At 43.4% G+C, this 15,987-nt stretch overlaps 1 pseudogene; it reads right to left on the bottom strand.

The window, feature by feature from the left end:
* Positions 1–13,023: 13,023 nt before the first annotated feature.
* Positions 13,024–14,379, bottom strand: LOC140502188 (inactive phospholipase D5 pseudogene; annotated as a pseudogene).
* Between the last annotated feature and the right edge of the window lie 1,608 nt (positions 14,380–15,987).

Raw genomic sequence — 15,987 nt, 5'->3', positions numbered from 1 at the left:
AGGGGGAACAAGGGGTGACATGACTGGACCTGAGTTCTAGGAAATACCTCTTTGGACTGAATATAGAGGATGAATTGGTCACAGAATGGTGAGAAGTTGGTTTTACAGTATTTGTTCATTTGGTAGCTATGGCCAGACTAACTAGGGTTAGTCTAGAGCTCTTCTACTTCATCTCTTAAACATCGCTGGTGTAGTTCAGAGAACAAATGGGGGAAGCATGTACTTGGTGGCTTGGCAGGGAATGCCTGATGAACTAAATCTTTGACTGCAAAGTCTTCCCCAGGTCCTCCTGTACCTGCTGGATTTTCAACCTGATGATTCAAACTATGAGTCTCTAATTCCAGATGTTCTTCTTGCCCTTCTTCATGATAAATGTGTCAGTCTCCCTGATGCTTTGTTTTGACTTGATGATTGTATCTCGGTTCCATCTCAGGTATCAGAACATCTCCGTGAAACATTTCTAGGTTAGGAAAGGAGGAGAGCATTCTGTCTGTCTTCAGGGTTTGCAGCACTGTAGGGGATGACTGGAAGGGTTTCTTAAGGACTGTGTGAGGCTCAGTGATAGAGATACACAAAGAAAGAGAAGTTCGCTAGGGCATCTAAGAGATAAAGAAAAGGAGGAATCCATTCCAGGCATGAGGTCACCCTTGTAAAGGCACAGAAGTGCAGTGTTGAATTTGAGGAGCCAGCCAGTACAAAGCAAAATAAATGAAAGAAATATGACGAGAATTAACCTGGAGCACCACGTGAGAATGAGACTGGGGAGAGGTCTCAATGCTAGAGAGAAGGATTTATTTCTTTTGATCCTAGAAGCATGCAAAAAATTTCCCCATTAAAGATGTTTGAGCAAGGGAAGCTCTCCCCATGCCTTATCAAGATGAATTTAGAAGCTCTTACCAGCCTTGGATGCAGTGACCCCACTAATATTCATGTACCCCAAGGTGTTCAAAGGTAGAAAAGTCACATATCTAACTGGAATATTCACAGGAACACTTTTTTTGTGGCCACAGAAACTGAAAACAAAGTGTATTGATTGGGCAATGGCTGAACAAAAGGTGAAGTGTTAATGTACAGTGGAGTACACTTGTGCTCTAAGAATAGGAAATGTAGAAAAACTCGTACGAACTGATGCAGAACAAAGGAAGTGGAGTCAGGAGAACATCATACATAAGGACTCCATGTTGTAAAAACAATATTTAAACAGAATTTGAACTCAAATCAAAAGGTATAGCTAATATTGGTTCTAGAGGACAGCTAGTGAAACACTTTCCTCCTTCCAGTACAGAAGCAGGGGACCTACCATACATGTGGGACTTTGCCTATATTCTTTGACTTGCCCACTAGGTTGTCTGGTTTTACTTGATGGTTTCTTGCTTTTTCTTCACAAAGCAGAGTTATCTGGCAGTAGGCAGTATATTGGGAAATGAGTACAGACATCAATAAAACTTTATAGATGTCGACATGTTTGCTTAGTGGAACATAGATTGGGGAAGGGGATGGCTGCAAGCAGGGAAACTAATTAAAAGACTTATGGAAGAGTCCTGCTGAGAGGTAATGAAGCCCCAAACAAAGTTAGTGGCCTTGTGAGTGGTGGGAGGAAAGAGAAGATAGAAGTCAAGTGAACAGAATTTGTCCACTGATTGAATTCAGGGATGAGCAAAGGGGAGGGGAGGGCAAGGATTCCTCTAGACTCTGAGGGAACCTGGGAGAATGGAAGGAATAGGACAAGGCAGATGGCCTTTGAGATGGTTTTTCATGCTTGGCTGCCTAAAAATAGGCTCTTGGATAGTGGTTCTTTAGGATGAATTTCTTCCTGGATCCAAGGGGCTGGTGTAACAGAGTGTCTGTATTTCCTGTCTCAGGTGGAAAACCTGCAAGAAGAAAGCATTGCTCTGAAAAAAACAGACTCAGGAAGTGAAGGAGCAGTTTCTTCAACCAAAGGTAGAGTGATGCTCCTCATCAGTTCCTTGAAATCAAAGAAACAAGGGAAAATTCAGATTGATGTAGTAATAAACCCTGTAGAGAGAAGGATTATCTTTTACCTGATCATGAAGATAGACTTTTAACCCTTGACTTGGTTTTCATAAAATATATTTATAAACTTTCTCATGAATTCCCCCTAAAAGCAGTTGCTTGCAGAGTTTGAGCATTGAAACTATTCAAAGAAGGATTTTTAACCAAGAAAGTCAACTTCAACACCATATCCTAAGATCACTGTGTAATTGTAGGATGTCCTAGTAGGTGATGGTTGAAGTATATCTGAAGGAAGCAAATTCCAAGCACCAGCTGGTCAGAGAATTGAAAAGCACCAAGCAAAGACTGGACTTCGAGAAGAGAAATCTGTGGTGGGATTTAATGAAAGTTGAGGGAGAAAAGAAGTTGATAGAAGTGGCGCATTCCAAGTTACAGAAGAAAGTGTCCTATTTCCAACTGCCAATAACCTGACCTTGAAGTAGAGCTGGACCTGATGCAGAAAGGAGATGAAATGGAGACACAGCTACAGGTCTGGGTGGTACTGGCAGAGTTATCTCAGGGGGATTTCTAATTTGATTGTTGTGGCTACCAGGACGTCCTTCACAAGTTCGACTCCTTGGCTCCTCCAAAGTGTCTCATTTTAAGAAGAGGTTCTCAGAGTTGGAGCTCTCAACACTGCAAGTAGCAAATATCCACAGAGGGAAAACTTCAACAACTGAGACAGCAGATAGCCCCCAAATAACACCTTCTCAGCTCTGTAGATGGAGGTCCTCAGGTAGTCTCCAGTGCACCTGGAGTCACGATGTTCATTCCACTTCTCAGACCCCTGTCCAGAGAGCATCGCCTACCATAAAGCAGGCCGCAGAGCAGACTGAAAGATGGTTCCCTTTCAAACGTCTCACATTGTGTATCCATCTTTCTCCTTTTCAAGTCTTTGCAGTTTGACAGAAATCTAATGGTGTCTCTCAGAGATATGAATGAGGTGTTGAAACAACAAGCAGAACATATACAGGGAGAAGCAAGAAAGTGAGTATGGCCCTGAGGGTGATGACTTAGCCCCTCAGGGCCTGCTGCCTGGAGGAAGCACCCACAGAAGTGGAGATGGGCACATGGCAGTGTTCATGTGAGGGTGGTTTCATCCCAAGTAGTTTTTCTTCATTTCTATGCCTATATATGAACAGAGACCTATGCCTACCTATGTGTGGATGTGGACTCCTCTCCGTGTGGAAATGCAGACCCATTGCTGCACATTTCAGGGCCTTGATGATTCTGGACTTTCATGTATGAAATCCTCTTCCATAAGTATAAAATTTCATTTCACACATACCTTATTCTGTGCACTTATTACATCTGCTCATATATAAAAGTCCATGAAACAGTATATATCCTTCTCCAGTTTTAGTTGCTTAAACATTTTGTAAATGCTATTACAGCCCTTGGGCTTCTTACCTTTCACTGTGCATGCATCAAGTTTGTTCTCAGATTTGCTACATATACACTTGTCCTTGTGAACAAAGAAAAAAGTTTACAAGCTCACAAAACTTTTATTAACCTCTTCTTCTGCCACCCAGAATATTCACAAACCCTACAAAGAAATCGACTCTTTGATATTATTTCATTCTGGGTTGATGCCTATTTGTTCACACGCACTGTGAGCATGGTCCACCTTTAAAAGAACTCAAGGTGGGATATTCCAGGTGGGCAGCCTGGAGAAACTGGGTATCTGTTACTTTCATTGTGAGAGATTCCACATCTCTACAAAAGGAATTGGTTCAGAATTCTTGGAAATGACAAGCTTCTCTATGTGTGGGATACAGAGACCCTTATCAGTGAATCAGAGACTCAGAGATATTAGGAAGAAGAAGAGTTCGTTTATTGACTTTCTGGAGAAAGGGCTCCCTCAGAGTGCCCAAAAGATGGCACCAACTCAAGAGAGCAGAGCTATGTTGAACTCAGCACATTACATAGGCCCTAATCCCAATCCCCCTTCCCTAGCCCTCTTCCTCAGGGCTCTGTGGTGCAAGTCCTGAGGGTTCAATCTGTTTAAGGCAATCTGCAAGTTTCACAAGACTGACAGGAGTCCATAACATGAAAAGTTTGAGAGTTTCAGTAGATACTGTCTTCTCTCTGCCCCCAGTCATATCCAAAATAGAACTGTGCATGCAGTAAGGTTTTAACAAATGTTTGCTGAATGAACAAGTGAGCCAACTGGAGCATACCCTTTCCCCAGAAATGAGAGAGATCACTGCATTGCTGAAGAATTCAACTAGATGCCTTCTGAGGTGACTTCTAGTTCTGTGATTCCCATGGGAATGTGGGCCTTGGAGGCAGAGCACTTGGCTTCTATTCTATTTTGGACTCTTAACTAGCTTTGTGATCTTGAGGGCAGGTCCTTTCCTGTCTTTGGGCCTCAATTTGTTCCTCTGGTGGGGGGGGGGTTAATAGGTCCCTTCCAGTTCCTAGGATTCAAGGCTGCCTCTTTTCAAGATTTTCCACAGAAGAGAACCCTTGGGAGCATTCCCATGTACAGACCCGTTGCAGACAGGTGGTGCAGTGAATCAGCACACTGGACTTTGAGTCAGGGAGGTCTCAATTCAAATCACACCTCACATATTCACTTGCTGGCTTAGTTACTTAAGCTCTTTAGGAGGCCCCAGTTTCCACATCTGGCAAATGTCTTTAATGGCACCCACATTATAGAGTTGTTATGAGAATGGTATATTATGAGAAGTCAGATTTAAAAAGAGAATGTTAATATGTAATTCAGAAAAATAAAATAGTATTTTTAACAAAGAAATTGCTCTAAAGGCACTAAGAGTTCAAACTCTAGAAGTCCCTATCCTCACAGACCTGGACGCATAGTAGCAAAATACTTTGGAGAATTTGTGGTTTAAGAAATGGTGCCTCCCTCTACTTGAGTGTGTATGTGTGCGTGTGTGTATGGGTGTGTGTGTCTGTGTCTGTGTGTGTGTATGTGTGTAGTTCTGTATGTGGGCAGAGTTAAAAGCAGGAATTCTGACATCTAGGACAAATTCCATAGGGAATTCTGACCTGGGAGGCATTCCTATGAAATTGAATTGAGGTTTGCAAATCTGGACGATTTAGAACACAGAGAACAGACATCAATAAATCTCTGCTGAGATTTCCACCAAAATGTCAATCCATGAAGCATGAAATTTTTATTTCAGGGCTAATTGCTAGCTAGTTTTTTCTCTTTCATCTTGACCACTGGGCTATGTTTCTTTTATTGAAACCTCTCAAAATCACAAATTTTCATACACAAAGTAAATTCATCGGAGGGCTGTCTGGATGGAGAATAGCAAACCCTGTTCTGAGGCACCTTCTATCCACAGAAGTATAGCAGCCAGGCCACAACTTGCTGGCATGCATGTGTACTCTGGGTTATTGGGGGTGACACAATTGCCCTTCTGGCTCAGTGAAAGGAATGTCTGAACAAATTCCAGCCCAATGGATGTCAGGAAATATGATTACCCGGGAAGAAATCACGAAAGGGTCACAGGGAGATATATATGGACAGACCCAACTGAACAGAACCAGAAGTATTTATATTTTACACGACAACATTATAAAGATAAGGAGCTGGGAGGGACCTTAAGAACTCTCATGCATACAGTCACCAAAGAGTATCTCTTATGAAGCAGGTTATCTATCCATCTCCTCACAGAGGTGACAGATAAGGTGCACATCTAGACATTTGGTCTGTGTGGAAAATTGTGCTGCTTGACTCAGCATATTGCTTCCAAGGGATTTGTGGTTGGTTTTTCAATAGGGGATAGGGGCATAAACATTTTTTTAAGAAACTAAACCCATTCCCTGAAGATGCGAGTATCTTGATCAGTTAGCACCAACTTTGCCACTGGAAAGTGTTCTGAAGAATCTACACCCTCATTACTCCTCTCCTGACTGTGTGGGTAAGATGGTGATAGATGAGTGGGGATGGGAGTAAGGGAAGGCTAGGGATTACAAGACAGCCTCTGGCTGCAGCTGTGCCTGGTCTGGAGGCAGCTCTCAGCCTATGGTATGGAAGCCAAGAAGATCAATTCCCTCCATGTCAATTCCAGATTAAAAGAACATGTTGCTACTTACCATTTGACTAGACCTTGACTCTAACTACTCCCGCTTGTGCACTTGAATGTGTTGTTCCTTCTCCTCACGTCTCTGAGCAGGAAAGAGTCATATCTGAAGGGGCAATATTTGTCCACCAGTGCCCCTGTGTGGCCATGGTTCCTACCCCAGAACATACCCCTGGGATGCAGGCCTCTACCTCCCCAGCCTTTGGATAGAGGATCTACCTGGGAATTCAGTATGTCCCCTCTCCCTAGCAGTGCTCTCCTTATGGCCCTGGATGGGAGGAGGGGCTCTCTTCCTGGACCCTTTCTTTCTCTTCCCTTCCAGGGTTGGGGAAGCCTTGGTCGGTATGGCTCTTCCAGTTCTCCTCCTCACCCTGGAGAGTTTCTGATGAATAAAATCTTTGTGAGCCTCTGTCAAGGAGGCCATAGAAAGAGAGATTCCTGCACTGAAGTGAAGTTGGAGGGCATTATATTGGGAAGAGAGCTAGACTGTGGAGTAAAAGGTTGTTCATTCATTTCAGTCATGTCAAAATCTTCATGACCCCACCTGGGATTTTCTTACCCAAAATACTAGAATGCTTTGCCATTTCCGTTTACAGCTAAGGAAACTGAGGGGAACAGGGCTAAGTGAGTTGCCCAGAAACACACAGCTAATAAGTGTCTGAAGCCATAGTTGAACTCAGGCCTTCCTGACTCCAGTCCTGGTGCTCTAAACAATGCACCACCAAGCTGCCCTAGGTTCGTCTAGGTAGATGTTGGCTCAAACCCTAGAACGATTACTACGTGTATGATCATCATGAGCAACTGAGTTTCAGTTTTCACTTCTGTAAAGTAAAAGTAGAGATAACATTTTAAGTTTCCTCCCCCCTCCCCACTGAAGAGTCTAGAATCACCAAGGTCAAAAAGACAAAGGAAAAGGTGCAATCAGTTGAAACAATTAGAGTTGAGGTCTTCTTAGGGAGGCCATGATGTTACCCTGAGTAGCAGGTCACTCAGGCATGGAAGAGAATTCGAGGAAGGGAGGTAGTGAGGGTGGAATCTCCCTCACAAGCTAACACAATGCCAGGGCTAGAGAGGATCTTTCTTTTTGGCTTCGTTAGCTCAAATCTCTCATTTTACTCACCTGGTGAATGAAGGTAACTTGTCTAAACTGACACAGCTCCAGTAAAGAAGACCGAAGTGATGGAAAGGGTAACCTTGATGAAAGTGGGAGGTCAGAGCGTGATATGGCCCTGAATATAAGGGTAAAGGGAGGGTTTGGGGATGATCCGACAATGAGGCTGGTGACAGAAGAAGTTCATAGAAGGTCATAGCCATGAGGACCTGCTGGATACGTCATAGTGGGAGGATGAAAGGAAATTGCTTTGGAGGTCACAGTAGGAGCCTGCTGAGCTGATCACAGTAAAGTGCTGTGTGAGACAGAAAGCAGTTGGGAAGTCTTAATAGGATTGATGGAAGAGGCAAGGTGGAAGGCTGCTGAGGAATAGCAGAGTAGGAGTTTGAGCAAGGGTGATGTGAAGCTGCTGGGCAAGGCAGAGCCCTTAGAAAATAGGGATAGGTGGATGCTCATGTCCCAATGGCAGGTCACAGTGGGAAAGGGAGAGCAGGGTTATTGGATAGGATGCCAGGGGTTGTGGGAATCTCAGATTGAAATGCTGCTGGTAACGATGCATCCACTGCCTTCTGGACACTCCAGTGGTGCATAATTGTTAGACCTGTGGTCTTTCAGGAATGCTTATCTGGTCACTTAGCCTTAGTCACAGTATTCAGGACCTACATGAGCTCTGGGCTTTTCCTTCATCATCTATGATTGGATTCCTCAATTTTGGCAAAGGGATGGGACACGTGAGGGCCTAGCAGACTGCCAGGGAACTGTAATGACCCCTGAGGAGGTATAATGGACACTAGACACTAGGGGAGTGACTTCTCTCTCCTCAGTTCCTGTGAGCTCTCCAGAGGAGTCACCCACACCAGGGCAAATCATAAGAAAGAGGCAGAGTTGGTATTCTGTCCAATCCATCATGGGGAAGGCCTAGTGTTTATTCCAGCCCAAACTGAGTCCGCTCCAGAATGGTGTCTGGGTTCACTTAGCTACATCTTTTGGATAGTCCATTCTTAAGGAATTTTCTGCCTTCGGGGATCATAATCTTCTTCTGTTTTCTGCAGGCACGTAGTGACTTGTACAGGATTGAGGAATAGAAGATGGTCAGTAGTTATGGGGGCATGACCCATGCTGAGAGCCTCTTGTGCATAGCTTTGGACCCCGTTTGCTTCCCATAGGGGGCATGAAGGCAGCTCTGGTGAACTCTAGGAACACAACCAGCAACGCAGGTTACTGGAAATGGTCCTCCCTGCTAGCTTTGTACATTTCTGCACAGGCCCTACCCCCAATCTCCAGCCAGGCATAGGATGAAGGCAAACAGGCCTCGTTCATGAGCCTCATTGAGACAACTCTCTACTAATTAAGAGAGGAATAGGGAGAGTCTGAAAATAGGCTATCTGGAACTTTCTCCTAAGGAAATTCATTCTTTCTCTCTGTCTCTTTCTCTACCTCAGTTTCTGCCTCAATTTTGGCCTGTCCCTTCGTCCTTATCTCTTTCTCCATCTCTGTTTCAATCTTCCTCTCTTTCCAACTGCTGAGTCTCTATCTATGTCCATGACTGATTCCTTCTCTCTCCAACTCTGCCTCTCCACTTTCAATTCTATTCAACAGAATTTCTTCAGCACCTACTATATGTCAGGGACTATTCATTTTCTTAGTCTTGTTTGTCTCTCAAAGACACAGAAATCTCTCTCAAATTCTCACTCAGGCACATACATCCTCCTTCATTTATGAATAAACACATATTCTACTGACTTCCACTTTCTACACTCACTCTCATTCACAGTAACTACTCCTCCAGTCTGATGCATATATGCAACTATGACCACATATTCTCATATATGCACACTCACTCACTGTCTGACAAGCCTATTGAATCATGAGATCACAAATGTAGAACTGTGAGGGATACTGGAGGCCCTCTGATCCCATTTGTTCATTTTACAGATGAGGAAACTGAAGGCCATAGAGGGGACTTGATGATGGTCACGTATGTCATTAGGATTTGAACCCAGGTCTTCTGGCTCCAAATATAGTCATCTTTGCAAAGATGGGGCCACCACAAAAACTTTATCTCATAGGGATACTTTCCTCTCTTCTCCTCCCATCCTCACATACATTCACACACACACACCCACCCACACACACACACACACACACACACACAAATGCTGACAAACACATCTAGAGTCCTTACTGAATCTTAGGGCATCCCCAAGGTCTCTTATTGTAATGTAGCTAGGAAATCCTAGTATCCAAAATTTATAGCGGCAAAGGGCCCTCAAGCATATTAAGTTCAACTCCACACACTGACAGAGGAGGAAACTGAGGAGAGGTAGCCAAGTGGCCTGATGGGGGTCTCAAGTAAGTTTCTTAGATGGGATTGGAAGTCAGGTCTCTTCCTGACTCCACTCTCAGCACACTAGCCACATGAGCTGCTTCAAGTAATAGGTCACTTCCTAGAAGTAGTAGGTGAAGCACTGACCTGCTTTGGTAGAGGGAATCACTTCCCTGAGAGATCTCCTTATCAATGACATCAGAAGTCCAGTCAAACTAAATGAAAACCTAATTTGGGGGGGAATGTCCTGCTTACCCCCAACAGGTCCTGTGCGTTGCCCTCCTGACCCCATCCTCTTAGAGCATCTGTAGATCACAATTTCTTGCCACTTATTCTCCAGGGAACATAGTGGATCGAGTTTGCCTAGGACTCTCCTAAAACTCTCTGTGGACCATGCTCTGGGGGAGAGGTCAGGGAAGGGCATGCTTGGAGATCCCAGCCTGGCTGCTGGCTGTGGCTCTTCCAAGAAGGCCAACGGAAGGGACTAGAAGCTCACTGCATCCTTGCTGCCAATTTTGTTCCTTGCTGCTTGGCAGAATCTAATGTGTCAAATCCTGGGCATAGGGCAGGCTGGTGATGGTGAAATTCAGAGGTAAGTCTGGGAACCTGGGGTCAATCAATCAGTGCCTTGGCTATAGACAGTGGGAACCTGCGTTCAAGTCGAGCTGCCTCTGGAAGATTCTGTTTCACCCTGGACAAGACCCTTTACCCCGCAATGTCACTCTCTAAGACTTTAAGGTACAAGGAAATATTGATGTACATTGGTAAAGGGAGTTCCTTAACTGGAGTTCTCTGTATGTATGAAATTCCAGGCATGATCCCCAGGAGAGGAGAGGAAGGGAGGGGAGGGATGGAGAGATGAAAAAGAGAAAGAAGAGAGGAGTGGGAAGCAGAGGGTCAGGGAGAGGAGAAAACAAAAGGGAAGGGAAGGGAAGAGGACAGAAGAGGACAGAAGAGGGGAGGCAAGCGAGAGTAGAGGAGGGGAGAGAAGGTAAGGATAGGGAGAGGAAGGGAGAGGAGAGAAGAATGCACAGAATGGTTTTCCATATTTACATCTACATATCTGTAGCTTATTCCAGTAGGTAATGAGGAGGAGTGAGAGAGTTTGTAACTTTTTGTATTTCAAATATTAATGTATTTCAAAAATACATTAAATTTTTAAAAAAGAAAAGAATGAGCATTTATTAAACACCCATCATGTTCTCATTGCATTGGAGAGATTACTTCATTGGAGATGCTGCATAAATGGTCTCTAAACGAAAGAGGATTGAACAGCCACAGGGGAATAGATGGAAGGGAAAGTTGGAAGGGGATAAGATATGTGAGGTCTATAGCACTTTGAGACCTCCATCTTGCCCTGAGGGAAACTTTCATCATTGGGACTCTCAGAAGGCACTTGGAAAGTGATGAGGTTCTGCCCTGAACAGAGAACACCTCCAGCTCCTTGTATGGGACTGGGAGAGCGTAGGGATGGTCTGGAAGTCTAATTATTTTTTTCCCAGCTCTGACATTTTCTGCAGCTTTGGGCTAGGTCAAGTCTGCTCAGTGGATCTCAGTTTGCTCAATTGCACTATGACAAGGTTGAGTTCCCAATGCCCTTCCCAGATCAAACCTGCGACACAAATGCTAAGGCTACTCTCTAAGCTCTGACATCCTGGGTTCTTTTTGCTTTGACCTTCCAAAAATAAAATACTCTTTTTAAAAAATGGAATTTTAGCACATGCATTATTTTCTAGCTGATTGGCACATCCAACCTAGCATTATTTTAAAACAACTCAAAACGTTTATGAAAGTCAGACAAATCATCAGGCGTTCTTAACTACTACGATCCAGCTGATAAAACTGACATGCATCTCTACTTCTTCTGGCACGGTAAAAATGAAGTGGGTGAAAAAGAAGCATTATGGCCAGTGAAAAAGCTTTGTCATGTTCTGAAAATACATTGGTGTGTTGTTCTCAAAGAAAATGACCAGCACAGTTTGCCATGTTGATGTTACTACATACTGAGCCAAAATGTTCCATGAAATGTTTACCCAGCATCCATGATAACTCAAGCTTCATCATGGTTCTTACGTCTCCATGAGATTTTTCATCCAAATCTGCAGCTTTGAAGAGATTTTTTCCTACAACAGCACTGCAGGAAGAACTTTATACATACATACATACATACATATATATGTATACATATATATATATATATGTATTACATAAGGATATCACGTAGTGCAGCCCAAAAAAGGAAATTTTATGTGTAATAATGCTTGCCTTTGTATCAGCTCTTTTGATTTCAAAAGACTTTGCAAATATTTCCTAACCCTCACAACATCCCTCTGAGGTAGGTGGGCATTACTGTCCCTACATTACCAATGGAAACTGGAGGCAAAGAGGGAATGAGTATTGTCTCCAGCTATAGAGGTAGCCAAGAGGAGCCCTGACACTGTTTTCATCCTGGCAGCCAACAATGTGCTCAAACTAGACCATGCCTCTCTCATGTGACAACAGACTGAACTAATATATTTATGGCTCTCTATACTATATTTCTGAAATACAGACACACAAGAGTATAGAACAAGCCCAATCAGCATCCTTTTGATTAGGAAAATATGATTAGTAAAATATGAAAAGCATGGATTTAGAATTACGTTTCTTTGAAAATCGTTTGGTGTCATAGAGGAACACTACTACAAACTTTTGTTGACTTACTCTCAAAAGCATCATCATGACTCTAAGCAAACTAAAATAACTGTTCCACACAGGCCTTGCCTCCACAATACCAGATTCCATAAAAATGTAAAACAATGATTCCATTCCCCCCCCAATCCAAAGCCCAACAAACCCAAACCAAATCTAACTTCACCTAACCTTGTTGGGAATGAGTCGTGATTATTTTTTTCTGGCCAAATAGGGAATCCACTTGACATTTAGAGCTGGCAAAAATGCTCAGTATGTAGAAGGTTGCAGTTCAAAGATACCTAATGCTTAGTAGAAAAGCACAGTTGGAAAGGGAAAATTGAAGACTTCCATTTCCTTTGTGTAGTCATTCAGAGGAATAAGGCATTTGGAAAAGATACTGTACTAAGAAATAATATTGTAGAAAAAGAACATAATAGAATTTAGACAGAATCCTTAGAATTAGAATATTTTACAAGGGGTGAAGAGAATATAAAACCTATGGTATTGGAAGCAATTGAGTGAGAAGACCCAATGGCATTTGTTACATACAGTTTTGGAGGATGTACAGATAAAAGTAAACTACTAAGGCTTGGACGATGGTGTGGTGATGCAGGAATGGAGGGTGATCGATGTGCCCTTACTGGGATCACTTCTAAGGTGAAATACCCACTCTCCTCTGCAAGTCACCAGATATTGAGGTGGCATCACAAAACTCACCTTCATTTCTTCCTCATATCTTGCGCTGATAACCAGGCAAGGAAACACGAAGAGAACTGAAGTCTTTAAAGTCAAATGTAAAACTTGAAAACTACCCTTTAAACAGAAACCACATTCATTGTCAGAAGTAAAAAATATAAAAGTCTTTAATCATTGTACATAGAGCTGTACATACATATATGTAGTTTAAGAGATATTACTGGATGCGGTTCAGAGAAAATTTTTGATGCACGATTTTCCTTAAAGAAAATACTTTTTCTTTTAAAGAAAAATCATGCCTTAAAAAATACTTTTTTTTTGCTTTCCCACTTCCCCTAGTTTCTTATTAGTAGGTAGGCAATGTTTATCTTTCCATCCACTTAGGTTCTTCATTCATGTTGTGCACTCAGGGGCTCATTCTCACTTGTAGGCTGTAGCAGTCTTGTTTGTTATCAATTTGTTCAGTTTGTCACTGTTAGTTGGTTCAAAGTTTTTGGCATGGAGTGAATACCAGTCCCTTTCAAATACCTCTTTCTGTTGCCTGATGATGCTTGTGCTGTTTTTCACCTCTGCCTGGTTGAAAACAAGGCCTGTGCCAGCATTCTGGGTAACATCATGTCCTATCCAATCAAAATTCCCAATGGTAGCTGCTCCATCAGTTACCTTACATTTCTTTCTATTGCACTTGGGAAAGGAATTGTTCTTTTGAGGAGCAGGCACTGTCTCTTTCTAAATTCAAGAAGTTAGCTTTCAAACTGTAGTTAGCAATTTCAGTGCAAATACTTTTAGATATGAAATAAAGTTCAATGAGGGGATCTGTTTCTTTCCAGAAACTGACGAGTCGAACTTCAACTCTTCCTAAAACGAATGCTTCTCTTGTTTTTCCCATCCAAATGTGGCCAGTAAGTTCTTCTGGTGCTTGTGTAAGTCCAGGGAGATAATCCCTTACAGCAATGAACCCAAGTCCTTCGCATCGTCAGTGACACTATAGATGGCATCTCTGTCGAAGCTCCTATTTTTAGAGCAACAGACTATGTAGGAGAATTCGACACAAATGCCTGAGACTTTGTTTCATTCAGCTGAAGTTGCCATGTTTTTTTGCTTGTCATACACTCCATACAACTCCTTTGACCAAGTTGGAGGCGCTCTGCTCTTGTATTTTAATCAGCTATACAGGACAAATGTTGTTTGGAAGTCTAAGACCAGCTAGTTGTAGTTGTAAAAGATGACACCAAGTTCTTTCATCTGCCCTAGTGACCTGAAGTCCAAGCTGGCACTACCAGTGTACATGTGCTCTTCATCAATGATCCAGAAGGATGATTGGAGCTGACCTTTCTTGGAAACGTTTGTGTCAATGTATATTACCTTGGCACTCTTTATTTTCACATCTTCCAAAACTTTAAATGGCCTGGTGAATCATTTACTAATTTGAGCTCAAGATTTTCAGCAGCCAGTTGCAGCAACTTTTCACAAAGATGCTGATCTAGAGAGGAAAAAACCAACATCGGGGTTTTTAAAGCCAGGGGGCTCCATAGCGGCCTCCCAGAGTCCTCACTGGGCTAAACAAACACTTCCAGTCAGTAAGCCCCTGACATCCTGGGTTCTAAGGACCCTGCTAGCTCTGACATCCTGGATTCTAAGTGCTCACTGCACCCCCCCAAACCTCTGACAATATCCTTTCTAAAGACTCTCCCACCTTTAACTTTCTAGGTTCTAAGAAACTCTGTGATTTAAACATTATGCCTTATATTCTAAGGAACTTTATAGCCAAACACTGTTTCAGTCCCATAAGTCTTGATGTCACCTCTACTTTCTGGGGTACAAGTTTGTCAAGTGCCTCCCTTCTGCTTCTGCTCACCTCAAGCCCTGCTTCCCATCTCTCAGTCCCTCTTCAGCATCTGCTACCTCCACAAACCCTTCCCAACCACTGAGACCTTTGGATCCTCCTTACTTGTCATGTGCAGGTAATGCAGCCTGTAGAAATCCCTGAGCCAGTGGGCTGCAGCATTCCGAGTTCTCTCCAGAAACACTTGTCCAGTGCTTTGGGGATCCAAGTTGGAGGAGAAACTGCAGTTGCCGGGGACCAATACTGAGCCCATGCTATGGACCAAGATTGAAGGACATTGGGTCAGGGGACCCAATTGCCCTTCCCAATGTGTCCTTGGTCTTCCAAGTGAAGAATCCTGAGATGAGTTGAGGTGGATATATTTCCTGTAGCCTACTGAGGTAAGGTGAGAGGGATCCACAGAACCTCAGTGATGAATTGATCAATCAAGTAGCATTTACTGAACTCTATCTATGGGCAAGGTACTGGGCTCGACACTGTGGAGATATGTTCACCTAATGTAATCTCTCTGGCAGGGAGAGAACCCTTCTATAGTGTCCTTGGCAGGTTGATTTTTCTTTCTCCTGCTCAACCACAGGGTTTCTGATTTTAAGGATGTCCTCACATTAAGTGGAAATCTATCTCCTGTACAACTCCCCTCCCCCCATTCACCCTTCTTTTCCCCACTTGAAGCCCATAGCTCAGATCTGTTTGCTTTGCCCTTTGATGGCATTCCAGCACTGGAACATTTTTCTCCAGTCCCCTGAGGCTGCAGACACATTGAATCTAAGCACTGCGAGAGAACTCAGTGCCCACCTTGACCTATACCCCTCAACAACATCCCTGGAACCTGTCTTCCTGCCTCTGTCTGCGATTGTGCCTGTAACTCAGTGAGGAAAATCACCAGGTGAAGTGTTCCAACTGATCATCCTAGAACAAGGTTCAGAGTTCCCTTCCCCTTCTGACACAATCTCCTCTGGCCTTCCTGAAATGTGGTATCCACAACTGGACCCAACCTTTCTGATGGAGTCCACTTGGGACAGAGGGCCCAGTGCCTCCATCTCCCTGGTCTGGGACACTCTTTTCCTCTTCATAAGGCCTGAGGTGGTGTCAGCTGTCCTGGCTGCACTTTCTTTTCTCCAGGACTGTCTCAAGGACAGAGCAGTTGGAAATCACCTTAGAAGAAGTGATCACAGTCAGGACAGGCACCAAGAATGACCCAGAATGCAGTTCTGAAGGGATATAATCTAAAAATTGACACAAGCAAAGTCTTCTCGCTCCTGAATGT

The sequence above is a fragment of the Notamacropus eugenii genome, chromosome 4 (assembly GCF_028372415.1).
Source record: "Notamacropus eugenii isolate mMacEug1 chromosome 4, mMacEug1.pri_v2, whole genome shotgun sequence".
NCBI lineage: Eukaryota > Metazoa > Chordata > Mammalia > Diprotodontia > Macropodidae > Notamacropus > Notamacropus eugenii.
This window is presented reverse-complemented; position numbering and strand designations above follow the sequence as displayed.